Genomic DNA, 20,000 nt, shown 5'->3' with positions numbered 1-20,000 from the left:
ACTTGCATTTATATCTAATCTTGCCTTATTCATTAATATCATTTCAATAGTTGTTATACCATAATCATTGCTTATAACAGTGAAAAGATTATTCACATCTAATGTAACAAATATATATTCTCAACATTCATTTGTTTGTAAATATTCATATAGTGATGTTAAAAATTGAGCCACATCTTTCAAAATTCTGGGAAACAATTGTATTATGGGTTTCACTGTACAGTCTATCCATATTGATATATTTTCAGTAACCCATCCCCTCCTTGAGGCAATAGGTCTCAGGGGTGGATTCAATAAATCTTTATGCACTTTCGGAAGTGCTTTAAACATGGTTACAACTGGGTGTTCAATCCATAAAAATTGAAAAACAATTCATGAGTGGTACAAATGTACTAGGTTCTTTAAAAATATGGAAGATTTTAACATGACTGATGATGGTGACTGTACTGTGCTTAATTTATCTGATGTTACTCTATCGAATGAACAAATATATGTTTTGAAAAAGAGTTTGCCGTATATACCTAGTGTAGGTTCTGTATATAGTGAAGTAATTGCTGAGCTTATGCTTTTTGCCAGAAATGTGGTTCTTATGGTGTTATAGAAATCTTGAGATACCAGCATTACTTTAATCTTCCCTGAGCAGCATGTGTGAACAATCTTTTATGTGAATGCCCATGACTGAAAACATGAATACAAAGCTGCATGGAAATACAATGCCTGGCTAAAAGAGCATCAGCCAAGATAAGATAGGCCTGGCCAAAACATCCCACCACTAGAAAACCTCCTCAGCTGGTCTACCCACCATCTCCCCCAAGAAACTATTATCTTAGGTGATTTCAATATTGACTGGCAATCCTGTTCTGGCAACAATCCAACCCATCATGTACACCTTCATGGCTTCACCCAACTAGTCCAGTCACCAACCAGGATAAATAAAAACTCCAGCAAGCACACTACCCTGGATTGGATACTAGTCAGTAAGAGCCCCCAGTCATATATAACAGGCTGCTTATCAGATAGCCTCAGTGATCACTCCCCAACATTCCTACTCAAAAAATACCTATACCAAGCTAAACCTGTCATCTACCATCAAATACGTAAAAAACTAAACTTTAACCCACTCACATTCTTCTCATCCCTCAAAGAATGTAACTGGCATCCTCTAAAGTCTAGATGACGCGGTTGAATTTTTTAATACTACCTTCCTGAACATTCTTAATTACCATGTCCCCATAAGATTTTCCAGAACCAAAGCACAACCCTCCCCATGGCTACAGAAAACCACTAAGTCAGAAATGAAAAACTGGGATAAAACCTGGGAGCACTGGCGCAAAACCAAAACCCCCGCAGCTAGACAGAAATTCCTAGAACTACGCAATAGAGTCAAAAAGCTAATAAAACAGGACAAATTCCAATACTACCAGTCTGCCCTACACTCCTCACAACACAGCCCCAAACAATTCTGGTCCTCCATAAACTCCATCCTCCACCCAGGTAAAGTCAGTACCCCTCCTCCTAACATCCCTCACTCCTCAGAAAATATTGCTACCTCATTCAACACACACTTCACCCAAACCATACTATCACTAGCTAAACAGCACAACCCCTCTCCCCTCCAACCCACACCTTCAACTAGTAATCTCCCCACTGCCTTCTCTTTTTCTCCTGTACCTACCTCCAACATAAAAAAACTCTTAACTAAACTTAAACCCACCAAATTAGCAGCAGACAACCTCCCAAGTGAATACCTACAAATCGCAGCTGATGCTCTGGCCTACCCAGTATCCATCTTGATTAACCGATCTCTGTCAGAAAGTTACATTCCCACACTGTGGAAAGTATCACATATAATGCCCCTCCACAAAGGCGGACCCTCCGCAGAACTAACCAATTACCGCCCCATAACTATTCTCTCTCCACTCTCCAAAATACTAGAGAGATGCATACACTCTCAGGTCTCAGACTACCTCCTTACTAACAACCTCCTTTCCAGTACTCAGCATGGTTTCCGACCAAACCATAGCACCACCACTGCCTTACTCTCCTTTACTAACACTATCCTTCAGCATAAAAACAATGGCTATCTCTCCTCTGCTACTTTCCTAGACCTATCTAAAGCATTTAACATGGTCCCACACAAACAACTTATCTCTGCCCTCAATAACCTGTTTCAGAGTTACCTGTCTGATCACCAACAATCCGTTGTATGGCAGAATGACATATCTCCCCAACTACCTGTCTCCATAGGGGTTCCCCAAGGATCCATCCTTGGACCCATACTCTTCTCTGTTTACACCAATAATCTAGCCTCTGCCACCAAACATGGCACACTCATACAATACGCAGATGACTCGCCCATCATCTGCTTAGCCCAGTTCCTACCAAAACTGCAAAAAGTCATACAGGAAGCCTTTTCTTCTGTTGAAACATGGTTATCCGATGCCCAATTAATACTCAACCCAAACAAAACTAAACTACTCATCTTCCAACCCACCAAACATACTCAAAACAACTCTCACTTTAACATCACAGCAAAAGACAGCACCACTATATACCCAACTGAACACACCAAATTGCTAGGAGTGGAAATAGACAATAAACTAAAATTTGACATTCACATATCCATGACCATAAAAAAGTCCACAAAAAACTAGGAGCGTTATACAGACATAAGCAATTTCTCACCAAAGCAGCAAAGATTTCAATAGCAAATTCCCACCTTATCTCCACCCTACTTTATGCCTCTCCAATATATACCAACCTAAGGCAATGTGATCTAAACAAGCTAGAGACCTGCTACAACAAAATCGCCAAATTCGCCACAGGGGCATCCTACCGTAGTCATCACTGTCTCTCACTTGCTGAACTGGGCTGGCTTGAACTCCTTCACCTCCTTCAGTGGTATCAACTCTCACTCGCCCACAAACTAGTAAACCATCCACTAAATGTCCCATCCCTCCAGAATCTACTCCAACCCTATTGCACCACCAGACCACTAAGATCCAGCAACAAAAATCACTTGCAGATCATTAAAGCCAATAACTCTGCTGGTGAAGCACTATTCTCTTGCACCATAGTCAAATTATGGAACTCCCTCCCACCCACAATTACCTCCATACCATCATGCACCCACTTCAAAACTTTACTAAAAGCGCACCTAAAAACATGCTGGCTATGCCCTTGCAACTCCCACTCTAATATCATCCACCCCATCCAACCACTACCTTTCTTTCCACTCCACTAACTACCTTGATTATAGCAACCTCAGATGCTCATAAGCCTAGTACTTATTATACAGCAGGAACTTCTCATTGTAACATTTGTTAATGTCTGTTATGTACTTCACAGATAAAGATTCTAGTTGTCTACTGATGTACTATGTTCTTCATCTATAAATATGTTGCAAGTAATTGCTATGTTAAATTGTTAATCGCTGTGTAATCCAATGTAACTACTGTCTGTTTATTTTACTGTGGAGCTTTTCTCCCTGGGCCTCCACTGAAAAAGGACCTACGTCCAGTCGGACACTCCCGGTCAACACATTCAAATAAATAAATAAATAAAGATAGCGCTTATGAATAATTCCTCTCTTTAGCAAGGCATAATTATTAATATAAATAAATATTTATACTGAAAATAATTCCTCTAATAATCAAATGTCAGACAACAGATGTAAACTAGCTATAAGACTTCGCAGTTCTTTTTAGAATTGTTAGCCCAGCCACTTGTTAGGAAAACAATAGACTGGAAAGGTCACAGCAGCTTGAAACAAGGGTCACACACTGACACAGGAAAAAATAGAATGGAAAGGTCACAGCAGCCTGAAACAAGGGTCACACACTGACACACACTGATGTATTGTACAGCAGGAATGGCTCTTCTATTAGAAGTTGTATAAAACGTATTAATCAGAACTTTTCTGTTTCTATCATTCCTAAACTATATGTGTAAAGAATGCAAATAATGTAAAATACATGATTTGTAAAATGTACATATATGCCATTAACATCAAAGAATTAGAAAATGTATATTGTTCTATTTCACACATTATCTATAGAATGAATGACAGGAGCAGATGTTGTGCCTTGCATACACATGCTACAAAGCTGCAGACTTTTGTATGAAGTTTTTACTAAGCTTTGTACTACTTTGTAAGTTGCAAACTTTCATTAGTTCTGAATTATTCAACAACAGTAATGTAAATATGAACTGCAGCTGTAACAATAATAAATAGTCTTTCTCATTAGAAATGTTGTGATAAACAATTAAGCAGTAAGAACATATGATGACAAAGCAACCTGAAGAAAGGAATGCTGACTCTACTTGTCACTAAAAAGGGAAGAAACCTTTTATAGTAGTAACTTTTAAAATAGTCTGTTCACAAGCAATTTTAAATAGATGTATGACCTGATTTGGACACAATGTATGTCTAAAGAGGCAGGGCTGTATATTTCAAAATTGTATAAAAACTCTGTCCTCATCTGTAACATTTGTCAGTTAGTAAACCAAACCAGATACAAGATGAAATAAACTGTACTGACCCAACTGGGGATGTCTTGCTTTGCTGATCATTTATTTTTCTTGTTCTTCTGACTGCCTGTATTTTTCCTCATAGGTGCAGTGCCTGTAGATATGTTTACATATGGTAACAATAATATTTTAAAATGACCTAGTACATTTGTACCACTTATGCATCCCACAGTAGCTATGCTTTTAAAGCTATGTGGGGAGGAGGTGAAGGTATATTTAGATAATAAACAGAAATAGAAATACCACAATTTGACTTTTGCACAGAGGAAAGCATTAGACTCGCTTATATAGTGATTAAACCCACTGAGAAGGGAGGTGTGGTAGTGACAATAAACCAACAATTCTATTATGATAAAATTATGCGCTTAATCAGTGATACACAAACATTTCTTCAACTGTCTCCACTATTGGTAAAAACCTTAATTGAAAAAGTGAGAAGTAGATTGATCTGTACGGAACATGCTGGTTTCATAAGTGAAGAAGTTTTTCAGTTTTTATGGACTGAACACCCAGTTATACCTGTGCCATTTTATTATTATTTTTCATTTGTTGGACGTTGTTGGCAGTGAACCTTTGGTGGAAGGTTTTAATTATATATTTTGTGCCTAAACCTTGTCTGGAATAGATATGCCATGGTGGGAATAACAAAAACAATAGCAGAGGACATCTAGCAAGCATACATTTGCTTAGAAACAGGTTGAGATTTCTTAACCCCAGAATAAGAGATAAACAGCTGCTCAGCCTTCCTGAAGTGCATAGTTCTATCAAGGTAGGAACCAAGCTGCCTGCGCACATCCAAGGTATGCAGAATCTTATCTCCCTTGTTTTTAGTTTCCAGAAACGGAACTGGGAGATTGATAGTCTGATTCAAGGTAATTTCAGAAACAATTTTTGGCATGACAGATGGATTAGTGTGTAAAACAACCCTGTCCTTGTAGAAATCAGATAAGGCTTGCCCACCATGACAGTTTGCAGCTCAGAGACTTGCCTTACATATGTCAGAGCAATAAGAAAATGGTTTTCCAAGTAATGAACTTTAAATCAACCTGGAAGGCAGATTCAAAAGGAGACACGTTTGATTTTTTTTAAGAACAAAGTTGAGATTGCAAGGAGGAAAAATTTGATTTTGGGGTGAGTCTGAAGTGCAACATTCCTTTTATAAACTGTTTAACCACAAAAAGAGACACAAGACAGAGATCCATGGGCAGACAAGCTGAGATGACCATAAAATGCACCTTGATAGATGTATTAGATAAGCATATTTGAGTAGCTCACAAAAAATTTTTCCAAAACCAGCAAGGTAGATACTGTACTGGGCCCTCTCTTACTGGTTGGGCACCACCTAGAAAATCTTGTCTGCTTGTGAGCACAAGATATTATAGTTGCTAGCTGTCTTGTCTCCTTTAATACCTGCCGCACATCATTATGGAACAAGTGCCTAAAAGGTATCAAGATAGAATCATCCAGGCTGTCAGTTGCAATTGCTCTAAGGGTGTACCAGTCATCCCTGACACTGTGTGAGTGATCCAGAGTGTGAGGAAGCTTGTGGTAATTGCCTTGGCCAATTCCGTTAAAAAGAGAACCAATGTTGCTTGGACCAAATGGGAGTCGATGCAGTAATCTTTGATAATTCTTTCTGAATCTTCAGAAGTACCTTGGATATCAGTGGAAAGGGTGGAAATGCATAAGAGAACATTGCTGTGAAAGAGAACAACACAGCATCTGTCCTCCAAGTATGGCTGCAAGGATGTCTCAAACAGAATTTTTCCAACTGTCTGTTTTAAAAGGGATGGAGGTGCTAGGACCAATCATTTTTAAGCAACACTGAATCTTTCTCATACGCAGTCTGGCCAGTGGAATCATGAGGGTCATTGTTGCTAACAGGCCTAAAATGTTAATAAACTCTGTTGAAGAAGGCAGCTTTTTTAATGGAGAAATCCCTGAAAATGTTCTAAGTCAGGACTTTGTCCTCTGGTAGAAAGTCCATTATGTTTTCTATGTCTACAATACACCCCAGCAAGACAATTCTTTGAGACGGTGTGAAACAAAACTTTTGTAGGTTTAACTGGAAGTTCATCTGAGCTCAAATGGTTGAGAACTTGTATAGTGATTGTTCACACCTGGAAAAAGACCCTGCACAAATCAGCAAGTCATCTAAATAAGGGAAAGTGTGGATGTCTTGGATCCTGCAGTAAGTAAGTGCTGCAGCCACACATTTTGTGAATACTCAAGGAGCAGCAAAGGGTAATAATGCAGAAAACAGACACAGCAAATCTCACATATTTCCTGAAGTTGGGAGCAATTGTAATTTGGTGATAAGCATCCTTCAGATGTAAAGTCACCATGAAACAGTGGTCCGGAAGAAGGGGTAGGACCGACTGCAGGGTTAGCATTTTGAATTTGGGTACTTTCAAAAAAAGTATTTAGGTATTTGCATTCCCAAAAGATTCAGGAGCAAGATCCTTTTCCTTTTTGCTTTGCAGGAGCAGGCCCTATAACCGCTGCTTGCAACATGTGAAGGCACACCAGAGAGGACAGATATGTCTGGTCTGTCAGGTGAAGGGGGATTCCACTGAAAGGAGGAGGATTTTCTGCCCACTGCCAAGAGTATCCTCTCTGAATTATTCTCACCACCCATTTGTCTGAAACTATTTGTGGCCTGGCTGCTGGACTGAGCAATAGCCTGCAGGAAAGGGAAGGAGGAGAAGGGACAACAGCAAGGGACAAGAGGAAGGGACAAGGTGCCTGACTCTTTACACAGCCATTATTTAGCAGTGGATTAATCCTTTTTGATAAAGGAATCCCTTTTATTTGGTTTGGAAGCATTATCCTCCCACAATTTCCTCTTGGTACCCTGGCTCTTGATAGGCTGGGAATTTGTTTGTTCTGCCCTTTGTTTGAGAATCTGGGAAAGAGTGGGACCAAACACCAATTCAGGACTTAAAGGGGCATTCAAAATCTCAGAATCTCATTTTTTTTAATCCTCAAAAAATTCTGGTTATTTATTTATTTATTTACATTTGTTTACCGGGAAAGTCTGACTGGGCCAGAAACCCATTTTCAGCAGAGGCCCGGGGAGAAAAGCTCTACAGAAATATAAGCAAAAGACAATAATTAGATATACAATAGTATACATATAGTAAGATGCAGAATACACAAAGTAGTATTCAATACAGTTTTCTAGTAGATACAGGTTCAAAAAGAAAAACACACAAGCATTTCAGTAAAGATCGCTGTAAAAAAATAAAATTAGTACTGTGTACATACTAAATAATACTTATGAACAAATGAGATTTCCTATATATAGCAGACAAGACTGAGTAGTACTATAGAGAAAATGAGGTAAGGAGTGGACAGTATGGTGAGAGAGTTATAAATATCTTCTCAGTCAGGTTTGGGGCAGGAGCAATGCCAGTTTTTGGATAGTTGCTCAAATAGTAGTTGTTTGAAACTGGTAGATTCAAGTGTGTTTTGGAGGGTGTGGGGTAGAGAGTTCCATAATCTGGCTATTTGATTTGAGAATAGGCCTTTACTGTCGGTGTTGTTAGCTTTGTTTGCAAGTTTCTATCTGCAGATCTTAGACTTCGTGGGCATGAGTAGGGAAGATGAAGTTTTTTAAGGGATGAGCAATTGTCAGGATGGAAGATGATATTGTGTGTGAATTTAAGTTTGTAGAGATGGAGAAGGTTAGGCAGCTCAAGCCAATTTAATTTATGTAGAGCAATACAATGGTGGGTTTGATGAGGAAGGCTGGCTGTGAAGCCGGCTATTTTGTTGTAGCAAGTTTCCAATTTGGTTGTCTGAGCTTTTTAAGTTGATAAAGAGTGGGACAGCATATAGGAACATAGAGAGGGGGAAGGTTCTGGATATGGCTAGTCTGGTATTGTCAGTGAGGAATAGCTTGCTTCTGTACAGTGAGCTAAGTCTGATGTGATCTTTCTTAATTGTGATGGTTATGTGTTGGTCAGATCTGAGTTTGTAGCCGATTGTCATGCGGAGGAGTTTTGTATGCTCGGTTTGTTGGATGACTGTGTTGTTTGCTGAGAGAATGATGAAAGGAGGGATGGTCAGTGATTGTTTGCTACTTGTAAATAGCATTAACTGTGTCTTTTTGGGGTTGAAGATTTGTTGCAATTTACTTATTTTTCTATATCATTAAAAGCTTGTTGGGCTACTATTTGGTGGTCTGCTAAGGTATCTGCTGAGCAGATTAAAGTTGAATCGTCTGCATACTGAACTACTTTAGCGTGTGTTGTGGATGAAGCTAGATCATTAGTGAAGATGGTGAAAAGAATGGGCCCTGGTATGGATCTTTGGGGGACTCCGACTGAGACAGGAAGAAGTGGTGAGAGTTTGGATTCCATTGTACTGCTTGTTAACTCTCAGAAAGATAGCTTTAGGAACTATGAGAGGGAAGTCTTTGATAGGTTTAGGGAGGCAAGAGTATTAAGGAGTTTCTGATGGGAGACAGCGTCAAATGCTTTTGACATGTCTAGGAAGATTGATGCTACTTGCTGGTTTGAATTTCTGAGCTAGTTGATGGTGTTAGAGAAATTAATTAGGGCTGTGGTGGTGCTGTGTTTTGGTCTGAAACCATGCTGGGAGGGAGAGATAAGGTTGTGAGATAGCAGGTATTGTAGTAATTGAGCGTGTATACATTTTTCCAAAATTTTGACACGGGGGAATGGATGGCTATGGGTCTGTAATTGTTTAATTCTGTTGATGTTCCTCCTTTATGTAGAGGGGTGATAGGAAATTTTCCATAATTTGGGGATATATTGTTCTGCTATAGAACTATTTACCAAAATGGAAATAGGCGGAGCTATGGCATTGGCTGAAAGTTTGAGGTACTCATTGGGGAGTTGGTCAGCTGCTAAGGAAGAAGGTTTCAGTTTTTTCAGCATTGTTCTTATGGTGCTAGTTGGGACAGGTTTGAGGTCAAAAGGGCTGTTATTGGTTTCCACACTAGGTGGAAGAGATGGTGGGGTGGAATGGTTCCCTATAACTAAGGAGAGGATTGTGTTTATAAAGTAGGTGTTAATTTGTGAGGCATACCTCTGAACTGTCCAAATTTTCATAGAATGTCCAGATTTCTGCCTCATATTTTCGGTTTGTTTCTCATAAAATTTGGGATTTTCTGGTATATCATTGAGTACTGAAGTCACTACATGCTACTAAATAATGACAGACATTTGAGTTTTACACTTCATATCCTTCAGAAAATACCTGATAATATAAAACCTGTTATTACAGCAACTTTCTAAGTTTGTAGAAGCAACATTTAAGATCTGTCCCTAGTTTTGGGCTTTGTCCCCCCATTATTTCTGGCTCTGTCCAGATTTCTTATGCTGAAAGGTTGAGAGGTATGTTATGAGGCAGTACTCACACATTGGTTATTGATTGTTGGTTCTGGGGCTGTGGCTTTACCTGGGTGGAGGAGCAAGTTAATTGCATACCACAACTTTTTGGGATTCTTTTCATATTTGAATGGTTATGTAATCAAGCATGCCTTCTCGATAGAACAGAAGTGACGACATTTCTAAAAAATTATGTCTACACCTACCAAGACACTTCTCAAAGCATGTTTTGAAATCTGAGTCATACTAGAAACAATTTCATTCTTATAAGACTTCTGTTCAGCAGGCAAAGATGAAGCAAAGTCATCTAAACTGTAAGTACATTGTAAAATAAGCCTCCCCATAAAGCCTAGACAATTTAGAATTCTAAAGACTAAATTTGTAGGCCAAGCCAACTTTTTTCACTGAGATGCAAACCCCTTGACAATTTTATCTGGTGGTATAGGGTTAGAAGAAGCCAAAGACCTCTTGTTAGAGGTGGGAGCTGGGTCACTTGACAAAAGAACAAAGAGAGATGCAAGATCAGAATACACCTTGTATTTCCTCATAGGAAATGGTTCACTAGCCAAAGGGTTTTACATGCACAGCTTTACAAATATCTTCTATTGCCAGTAACAGAGAATGAACAGCCAAAACATTTGGAATCCCATCCTCAATAAGATCATAAACTCTACCAGTCTCTGGTGCAACTCCAGTTTGCTTCTGGTCAAATGCATTGCTAAACCTAGCTAGCATCTGTGGAAAGGTGAACACCTGCCTGGGTTTTTGAACCTGTTTACCTTTGAAGAATCAGACTGACGGACTCAGAGCACTCACTACTGTTTGCATCTGAGTCCCCATCAAAATCAGCAGTGTTAGACTGACCTTTAGGATAGGAAGCCCCATAGTCATTCTGAATAGGAGCATAGTGCCCAAGATGAATCGATTGTAAAACATTCTTAGATAAGGAAACCAAAGTAGCCTTATACATGGTAATAACCTGATTGTCTGCAGTGTGGTGAAGATTCTGTTCTTTTTACTGTGGAAAAATATCTGGGGAAAGGGAATTATGTCTAGCATGTGTCTCTTACCCCAGACCTCTCCTGCACCTAAAGGCTTTGCTTCTCCTTTACCCGAACCAGAGAATGTGTCTGAGCCCTGTGCCATAGAGGGCTGCAGACTAACACCAGGCAGTGCTGGAGAAAAGGGCAGTAGGTCAACGGGCAGGCTTAAGGCAACAATACATTCATAAGCTGTAGGCTGAGGCATGTTTTCGTTGATTTTTTTTTCTTTTTAGATGCAACTGAATTTGAAGGAGTAGGGGTGGGGCCAGACCATCAGGATCTATCAAGTCAGAGGAAAAAACACCAGCTAAAATAATGCATTAACACTATTAAGGGCTGATTGAGGTCAGCAATAATAGAAAATATGACCCATGTCTCCACAGAGGAAATATGGCTAGACTAAATAAAATATAGCAGAAACAGTTTTAAATGCGTTAAGCTTTGTTCTACAATCTGCACAGTGTGGTAAAGAATAGCACACACAGTCAAAGTACCAAGTAAATTAATTTGTTCAAACAGTGCCAAAAATCAAATATATATATATATATATATATATATATATATACATATATATATATATACACACACCATTAAATCAAATAAAAAAACTTTTAAAACAACATAAATAAGCATTTATTTAGAGATTCCCTTGTTATAAATGAAAACAAAATCTCCACAGAAAGTACAAAGAAATTTGAGGTAAAATTGCGATTTAAGAATAAAAATGGCTATAACACTGTTAACATTGTAGTAAATATCATATAAATGAAGAAATGGGTAAAAAGGTAAAACATGCAATATTTACCTGTCAGAACTTCAAAATGAAACAGATAAACAACAGAAACAACAGATGTGATTAAACTAATGTTCAACTGACACCACGGGACTTCAATTTCCCAGCACATCATAAAACAGTTTAGAAAAGCCCTGTGACTACTTAAAAACAGTATTAAACATACATACAACACTGTTGTTCCCAGAGGAATTAACAGAAGTATTAAACAGCAAGCATAGTAAAAATAAAAAGTTAACAGACGTCAACAGACACTCACACATATTAATAAAAAAGAGAATGACATCAAAAGTTCATCGTTTCATAAGTTTACACTAGGCTAACGACCACCATGGCCTTTAAAAGCCTAGCCATGCAACCCAACCCGACTGCACCCCCAGCTAACAAGAGCATCTTAACTGGGGGAGTAGGTCTGTTAGGACAAGTATGCAGTTGCTAAAATGTTATGTGGGTCTATGCTAGTTAGGGAATGTTTACTATGGGATACATTTATGATTACCCATCCAGTATTAGTTGGGGAATGGTTGCTGTTGGCCTCTGTCTATAAGAGACATGGGGGCCATAATATATTATTTATATATTATTATAAATATATAATGATAATGAGGAAGGGAGGTTCCAAAAAAGGATCTTATCTGGAAGCCATAATCCACCAATGCAGGCTGATGAGGAGATTCATCCATGTGATTTTTACAACTAGCACTGAAAGACTGGACAACTGACTCCCTGTGACAGGGTTAGGCTTCCCCTGATGGTAATCACAAATCATCTATTACAGGGGATCAGAGCGGGGGATTTTGAGTTCTGGAAAGCTGCCAGTATGGGTTTTGCACTGAACTCATATGTCACTAAGGCAGTGTGAATGATGAATATCTGTGGGACTCAGGTGTATGTCATACTGCCATGGAGGCACTGGGGAAAGGTCATAGTAAAAATGCTGATGCTGCCTTGAAAGCAGCCTCCTTGGACCCTATGTCAACCATGGAGAAAGTAAAGTTGTGTACACCTACCATAAATGTAGATGTTCAAGTGTCTTCACTGTTGCAGTCATAACTGTAGGGTGTTCCTGCTGGCAGGCAGCCCAAGGTCGGCCAGAATTCCAAAGTCTGGGTCCGGCGTCGGCTGTACCAGCAAGTACCCTGACATCAGAACGCAGAGGTATAAAGCTGACAGCCGACGCCATCTTCTCCAGCCTTTCTTGCCCCAGATGTCAGAAGTCCCCCAAAGTAACCAAAAGGTGTCCAAAAAGGAAACACAAATGCACCACAAAAGAAGAGGAAGATAGAATAAGCAGAAAATAAGAGGGGATTGGTGGGAGGGAAACACCGACTGCAACAGTGAAGACACTCGAACATCTACATTTATGGTAGGTGTACACAACTGTACTATGTTCTTCGTGTTTCACTGTTGCAGTCATAACTGTAGGGTGGAATCCCAAAGCTGTGATGAGGGAGGAGGTTATGCAGAAGAAGGGGCAGCCAGAAGACCCTGCAAGACAGCAGAGGCAAAACCTGCCCTAGACTTAGAATACAAAGGGAGATTATAGTGCTTAGAAAAAGTATGCACTGAACTCCATGAGGCAGCTTCCAAAATGTCCTTGGTAGGAACTCCTCTGAGAAAAGCTGCTGAAGTGGCAGCTGCTCTAGTAGAATGACTTCTAACAGTACCTGGAATTTGCTTCCAAAAGTGAGAGTAACAAAACCTTATCCCATGAGCAATCCATTTGGAAATAGTTTGTTTAGAGATAGCCTTGCCTAGAGAACTGGAGGCATAAGAAATAAGCAACTGATCAGATTTTCTGAAATCTTTAGTTCTATCCAGGTAAAACCGTAGTTGTCTGTGTATGTCCAATGAATGCAAAATCCTTTCCCCCTTGTTTTGAGGATTTGGAAAGAAAGTAGGAAGGTGAATAGTCTGATTTAAAGCCACTTCAGAAATCACCTTAGGCATAAATGTAGGATTGGTCCTCAACGCAACTCTGTCTTGGTGGAAAATAAGGTATGGTTTAACAGCCATGAGAGCTTGCAACTCTGAAACCCTTCTGGCAGAAGTCACAGCTAATAAAATAGCTGTCTTCCAGGATAAGAACTTGATATCCGAAGCAGCCGCAGGCTCAAAGGGGGGTAAAGTTAGTTTTTCCAAAACATAACTAAGATCCCAAGCAGGAACAGGAGGAGTTCTGGGAGGTCTTAAGTTCTTAGCCCCTCTCAAGAATTGTCTCACCAGCTGGTGAGAGAAGATGGGGGGGGTCAGTGTTGTAATGAGCCGAGATAGCAGAAGCATGAATTTTAATGGAAGAAAAGGAGAGGCCTTTAAGCAGGAGGTCAGAGAGATAAAGTAAAATGGAAGAAATGTCAGGCAAAAGAGGATCAGAATCTCGATCCTGCATCCAAATACAAAATCTTTTCCATTTAGAAGCATAGGATTTTCTAGTGCTAGGGCGCCTAGCTTCTAAGAGAACATCCAAAACTTGTTTGGGAAAAGCAGAAGGATTCAAATGCCCTTGTAGAGCCAAGCTGCCAGGCAAAGAGTCTTGATTTGAGAGTGTAACATCTGACCCTGATGCTGGGACAGAACAGAAGGAAACAGAGGCAGAATCCATGGAGGTTCCAAGAACAGGTGTCTTAAAGTTGGATACCAAAACTGCCGAGGCCAATTTGGAGCTATCAAAATGAAAATCTTGGGTTTGTCCTGTTTTATTTTCAGTAACACCCGAGGCAGAAGAGGAAGAGGAGGGAAGGCATATCCCGAAAGATTCCTCCAGCTGAAAGACAGGGCATCCACTTTCCAAGCTGCTTTGTGGAAGGACCTGGTGCAAAAGAGAGGCAGCTGATGATTGAGATGAGATGCAAACAGATCTATCCGAGGGCAACCCCAAACTGCCGTAATCCTGCTGAATATGTTGGGGTCCAGCATCCATTCATGAGGATCCAAAAGATTTCTGCTTAGGCTGTCTGCTAAGAGATTCTGTTTTCCTGGAATGAATTGAGCTTGAAGATGCAGATTCAGATTTAGAGCTGTGTCCCATAAACTCATGGCTAGTCTGCAAAGGGGGTATGAGTGAGAGCCTCCCTGTTTGTTTATGTACCACATGACTGTGGTATTGTCTGTGCGAATCAGAAGATGGCGTGGTTGCAAAAGACTCTGGAAGGCTAGAAGAGTATTTTGAACTGCCAACATTTCCTTCAAGTTGATGTGCCAGGGAAGATGCTTCTTTGTCCAATAGCCCTGCTGGCAATTGTTTAGGTAATGAGCTCCCCAAGCATAATCCGAGGCGTCTGGTTATGATCTGAGCAGGATGAGGTAGACGAAAGGGATTCCCTTCATTTAAAGCACATGCCCTGGACCACCAGAGGAACTCTTTTTGGAGGCAGGGAATCAGAGGTATAATTGTTTCCAGGCTGTGGTAATGCTTAGACCATACACTCTTTAGGTACCATTGAAGTTTTCTCATATGTAGCCTTGCATTTGGGATCAACAGGATGCAAGAAGCCATGTAGCCCAGTGTCTGCAGGAATTTCCTTGCAGTGAGCTGAGTCAAAGTAGCCAAGGTCTTGAAAATTGATGCCAGCTGTACTTGCTTTTCTGGAGTAAGGAAGGCCCTTTGTAGGCTTGTGTTTAGAAGAGCTCCCAAAAAGACCATTTGCTGAGAGGGGATCAAATGTGACTTTTTTGTGTTCACTGAAAATCCCAAAAGTAGGAGAAGACGCTGAACAAACTGCAGATGTTGAAGTAAAAGATCCTTGCTGTCCGCCTGAATAAGGTAGTCGTCCAGATAGGGGTAAATTTGAATCCCTTGGAGTCTGCAATAAGCTACTACTGGAGCCAGACACTTGGTAAAGACTCTGGGCGCAGTAGATAAGCCAAAGGGCAGTACAGAGAATTGAAAGTGTCTCGAACCTGCCTTGAATCTGAGGTATTTTCTGCGTTCCTGTCTGATAGGAATGTGTAAATAGGCTTCCTTCAGGTCCAATGTCACCATCCAAGCATCTTGGGAGAGCATGGGAAGAAGCTGTTGCAGAGTAAGCATCTTGAATCTTGGAATCTCCAGAAAGGTATTTAATACTGAGAGGTCCAGAATAGGTCTCCATGAGTTTTGTTTCCTTGGGACCAGGAACAGTCTGGAGTAAAAACCTTTTCCCATCTCTGAAGTGGAACAGGCTCTATGGCTCTCATGGCCAATAAAGCGTCCACTTGATTTAAGGCCTCTGACCATTGATGTTTTGGCAGATCCGGCCAACCCAAGACCTTGGCAGAGTATGAAAGTGGAATTTGTAGCCTCTTAAAATCACATCTAAAACCCATTTGTCCTGGGTAATATGAGTCCAATTTTGGTAGAAAAGAGAAAGTTTTCCTCCGAGAGGGGCTTCCAGGCAAGGAGGACCTGTAGCCCAACGGAGAGAGTCATTGGGTCTGCTTCTTTTGTGATTGAGGTCTGTCTTCTCCCCTTCTGGGTGAAGAAGCAGTCCATTGTCTTGACCTGTAAGAGGCCTGAGCCTGCGCCCGACCTCTGGAGCGTCTATATCTTCCCCTTTAAGGCCTGTCAGACATGGGAAAGGACCAATTTTTGGAGGGCCAATTTCTAGAAAATCTAGGAGGCTGAACTTGTAAAAAATCTTTGACAGTCTGCATAGATTTTGCTTTTTCTTCCATCTTTTTAATAACCTCCTCAGCCTTGGATCCAAATAAAACATCATGCTGAACAGGGGCATCTAACAGTTTAGCCTTAACCTGCCCTGGTAAATTCTGCTCACGAAGCCAAGCATGTCTCCTGATGACAGTACCAGAGGCTGCGGCCCTGCAAGAAGCTTCCAAGGCATCAAAACCACAATGTAAACTATGTTTGCTAACTTGTTCAGTGGCATGCAATACATCCTGTAATTCCGTGTCCTCTGCACATGCAGGAAAGGTAGAGAGCCTTTGCTTTAAAACAGACAAAAGAAATTGCTGATACTTGAACATGTGAAACTGGCAATTTAAAGCTCTAATGGAAAGAGTAGCAGAAGTGTAAACCTTTTTGCCCCACCTGTCCAAGGCATGAGAATCCTTTTCAGAGGGAATAGGATTTTTAGATGAAGCGGCCTTAGCAGCCCTAGAACCCTGAGAAATGGTTTCAGGATCAGCAGAAAGGTTCTTAAATAAGAATTGATGGGAGTCAGGGACTCTGTAAAATCTATCAGGCTTAGAAGGAGCAGGCGGCAAGGAATCAGGATTCAAGTTAGCTTCAGAGAAAGCATCATCCACAATATCAAGTACAGGAGGAATAGCCAAAGGCCTGTGTTGAGGGAGAAGGAGAAATTCCCTAAGTCTCTTCTTGGAAGCAGAATAATCCTGACCTTCCCAATGAAAATGCTCCCTCATCTCATGTAAGGTTTCCCCAAAAGAGAAATCTTCAGGGGGAGAAGTAGAGGGAATAAAGTCCTCTGCATCAGAATCCTCATAAGGAGGAAAAGAATAATCCTGGTCAGACAGAAGACACAGAAGCCTGATCAGAAGAATCATAAGGAATATCCTGTCTAGGCCTTTTTTCTGGAGGAGGGTGAGAACCCCTAATCATTGTCAGTAAATCTTCAGCCATCCGTAGTAATTGCTTCTGGGACTTGGGAGCTGTATCCGAGGAAGCTTGAGCAGAAACCCTTGGTTTAACAGGAGTCTTTGACTTTGCCTTTGTCTTTGTAGAAATAGTGATGTGAGAAGGCCTGAAAACCCCCTCAGAAGCCGGTACCTGCACAGCGGTTCCGGACCCATCTGAAGGAGCGATGTCCGAAGGTCCTGCAGCAGATAAAATACTAGGCCTAGAAGGCTCCCCATGGGAGTCTGTGTCGGCCATCGGTTCCGAAGTGGCGGACGACAGGGGCTGCAAAAGCGCCCCACTGACGACCGAACCGGCTGGCTCCGGCTGCAAAGTATCTTGTTTGGACCTCGGAGGCCTATCTTTGTCTTTGCGTTTCTTTTAAATTCCGGTTGTCAGTAAAGTATCCGACGACATCCTATAATTAAATCGTCTACCGAAATAATTCAAGGCCCAATCGTACCTACGCTTGATAGTGCGAGAATTAAACCTGGCACAGAACCGACAGCAAGAAACATCGTGGTCAGGGCCTAAGCAAGGTAGACAGTAAGAGTGGAAATCTTTATGAGGTATTTGTTTTCCACATGATATACAATTATTAACTTTTTCTGACATCGGAGGAGCAAGAAAAAAGTTTCCCCAATGGGGTACTTAGCTTGAGAAGAGAAGTAGAAAACTTCGGACCGACGACAATCAAAGCACGTTGTTCTGAAAGCGCCAACCAACGGCTTGCGAGCTGCTTACCACCGCACGGCAAGAAAGACTGGAGAAGATGGCGTCGGCTGTCAGCTTTATACCTCTACGTTCTGACGTCAGGGTACTTGCTGGTACAGCCGACGCCAGACCCAGACTTTGGAATTCTGGCCGACCTCGGGCTGCCTGCCAGCAGGAACACCCTGCAGTTATGACTGCAACAGTGAAACACGAAGAACATCAAATAAGCCATTCAGGTAACAGGAAGGCTAATGGTTGACATGTGCAGGGATAAAAAAGACACAGGACAAAGGACTTCTTTGACATGTAATCGTATTACCTAAACCTATCTAGCTTGTTGTTTTAATGATTTAATTCCATTCCTATCTTCCTTCTCACCTCTATTCCTCCTATGCCATGCAAGTTTTGATTCTTTGGTGACTTAGTGTTGGAGAGAATAAAGTATTTTTAGTAGACTCTAAAATTACAGATTGAATGGTTATATTTAACTGATTGGAAAGGGTGGTTCTATTCAGAAACTGAGCTATTTATATTGGTGGTTGTATTATATAATGTTATATTTGAAGGATGCAATGGGATTAATCTAAATAGGTTATGAAGCAGTCATATGGGTGTTGACAACCATAACCTTAATCTTATGAAAATTTTGTTTAGGTGTAATGAGACTAACCAGCTGTTTAAGAATAGTTGATTATTTCTGTAGTTGTTGTTTGTGCTACTGTTCATAAAGATGAAGAGGATCGGACCAACACAGAGCTGTACAATGCCATAAGGGATACAATGGAGGAATTAGCACTTCAAAAGACTACTCTAATATTGTGCCTCAGTGAGTATTATTTGATCCAGCTGAATAAAGCACTTTTCATGTCATACTGTGGTAGAGCCAGGAGAAAGCTATAAGACACATTTCCAAATGCTTCAGGGATAGCTAGGACTATGTGGATAACTATTTTTGTTTCTTGTCTTTTTTCTTTTTTCTTTTGTGTTCTTGTAAACTAATACTTATATCATCTGACTTGTATTTGCAATGTACTGTTATTTCACTGTGGAGCTTTTCTCCTTGGGCCTCCACTGAAAATGGGTACCCAGCCCAGTCGGACTATCCCAGTAAACAAATGTAAAATAAATAAAATACATGATGGCATTGTTTACTTACCTGTCTCCATTTGGTTGGGCTGGGATATTCACAAACACTGGTCAGACAGATCTATTTCAAAGTATCGAACAGCTGAACTGTCAAAACCCATGTGGTCCTCAGATGGCAGATACTGAACAAAGCCTGCAAACAACACAAACAATGCTTTGGCAGGGGGGCAAGCCCCTCTCCATCCCCTCACATCCCCTGCTAATTATATATATATATATTCCAACTCTGGGATCACATTAGAGTGGGGAAAACGGCAAATTACCATGATCTAAGTCAAAATGGTTCGACGGACTGAATTGTCAACCATATGAGTTTCAACAATTCATTGTTGCCTCACAGTAAGACGTTGTCCTGTTCGATTCTCAGCTAAAGCATCTTCTGTAAGGAGACATGCGTGAATGGGCGTACCTTCATTGAAGGTTGTGCGTCAGAGCTGACAACTCGGTACGTAAAAATCTACTGCCAATCATTAGTGGACCGGAGTTTTGCTGTGGCGACCCCTAACTGGGAAAAGCCGAAAGACATAACAACAACAACATGAGTTTCAACAATTCGTCTGTAAGGTACTTTGAAATATATCCATTCAAACTCATATACACAGTGTATTATTTGCATTTTTATAGATTAATATAATTCATAAAATGAATTCCACTAGTGTAATTCCATAAAAAGAGAGTGGATAGTGACAAGTAAGGTGTAAAATGGATTCCATATACAGTGCACAGCACAAGATGTGCTCCATTCATTGAGAACCGTTAATTTAAATGTGCATCCTGCATGTAGAAAAATGAGACAGATGCTGTACACATAACACAAAATTAAGATCCCAAGGATGAGCCACCTA

The 20,000-nt window shown here is 40.6% G+C and overlaps 1 protein-coding gene across 5 annotated transcripts in view; it reads right to left on the bottom strand.

Annotated features, from left to right (window-relative positions):
• Positions 1 to 20,000, bottom strand: part of LOC122806256 (peptidase inhibitor 16-like) — a 639,946-nt gene that overhangs the window by 305,648 nt on the left and 314,298 nt on the right. The gene's annotated exons all lie outside the window — the stretch shown is intronic.

Source organism: Protopterus annectens, chromosome 7.part0 (genome assembly GCF_019279795.1).
Source record: "Protopterus annectens isolate FY-2018-M chromosome 7.part0, PAN1.0, whole genome shotgun sequence".
NCBI classification, from domain to species: Eukaryota; Metazoa; Chordata; order Ceratodontiformes; family Protopteridae; genus Protopterus; species Protopterus annectens.
Note: the sequence above shows the minus strand (reverse complement) of the source record. Positions and strands in the feature narration are given on the sequence as shown.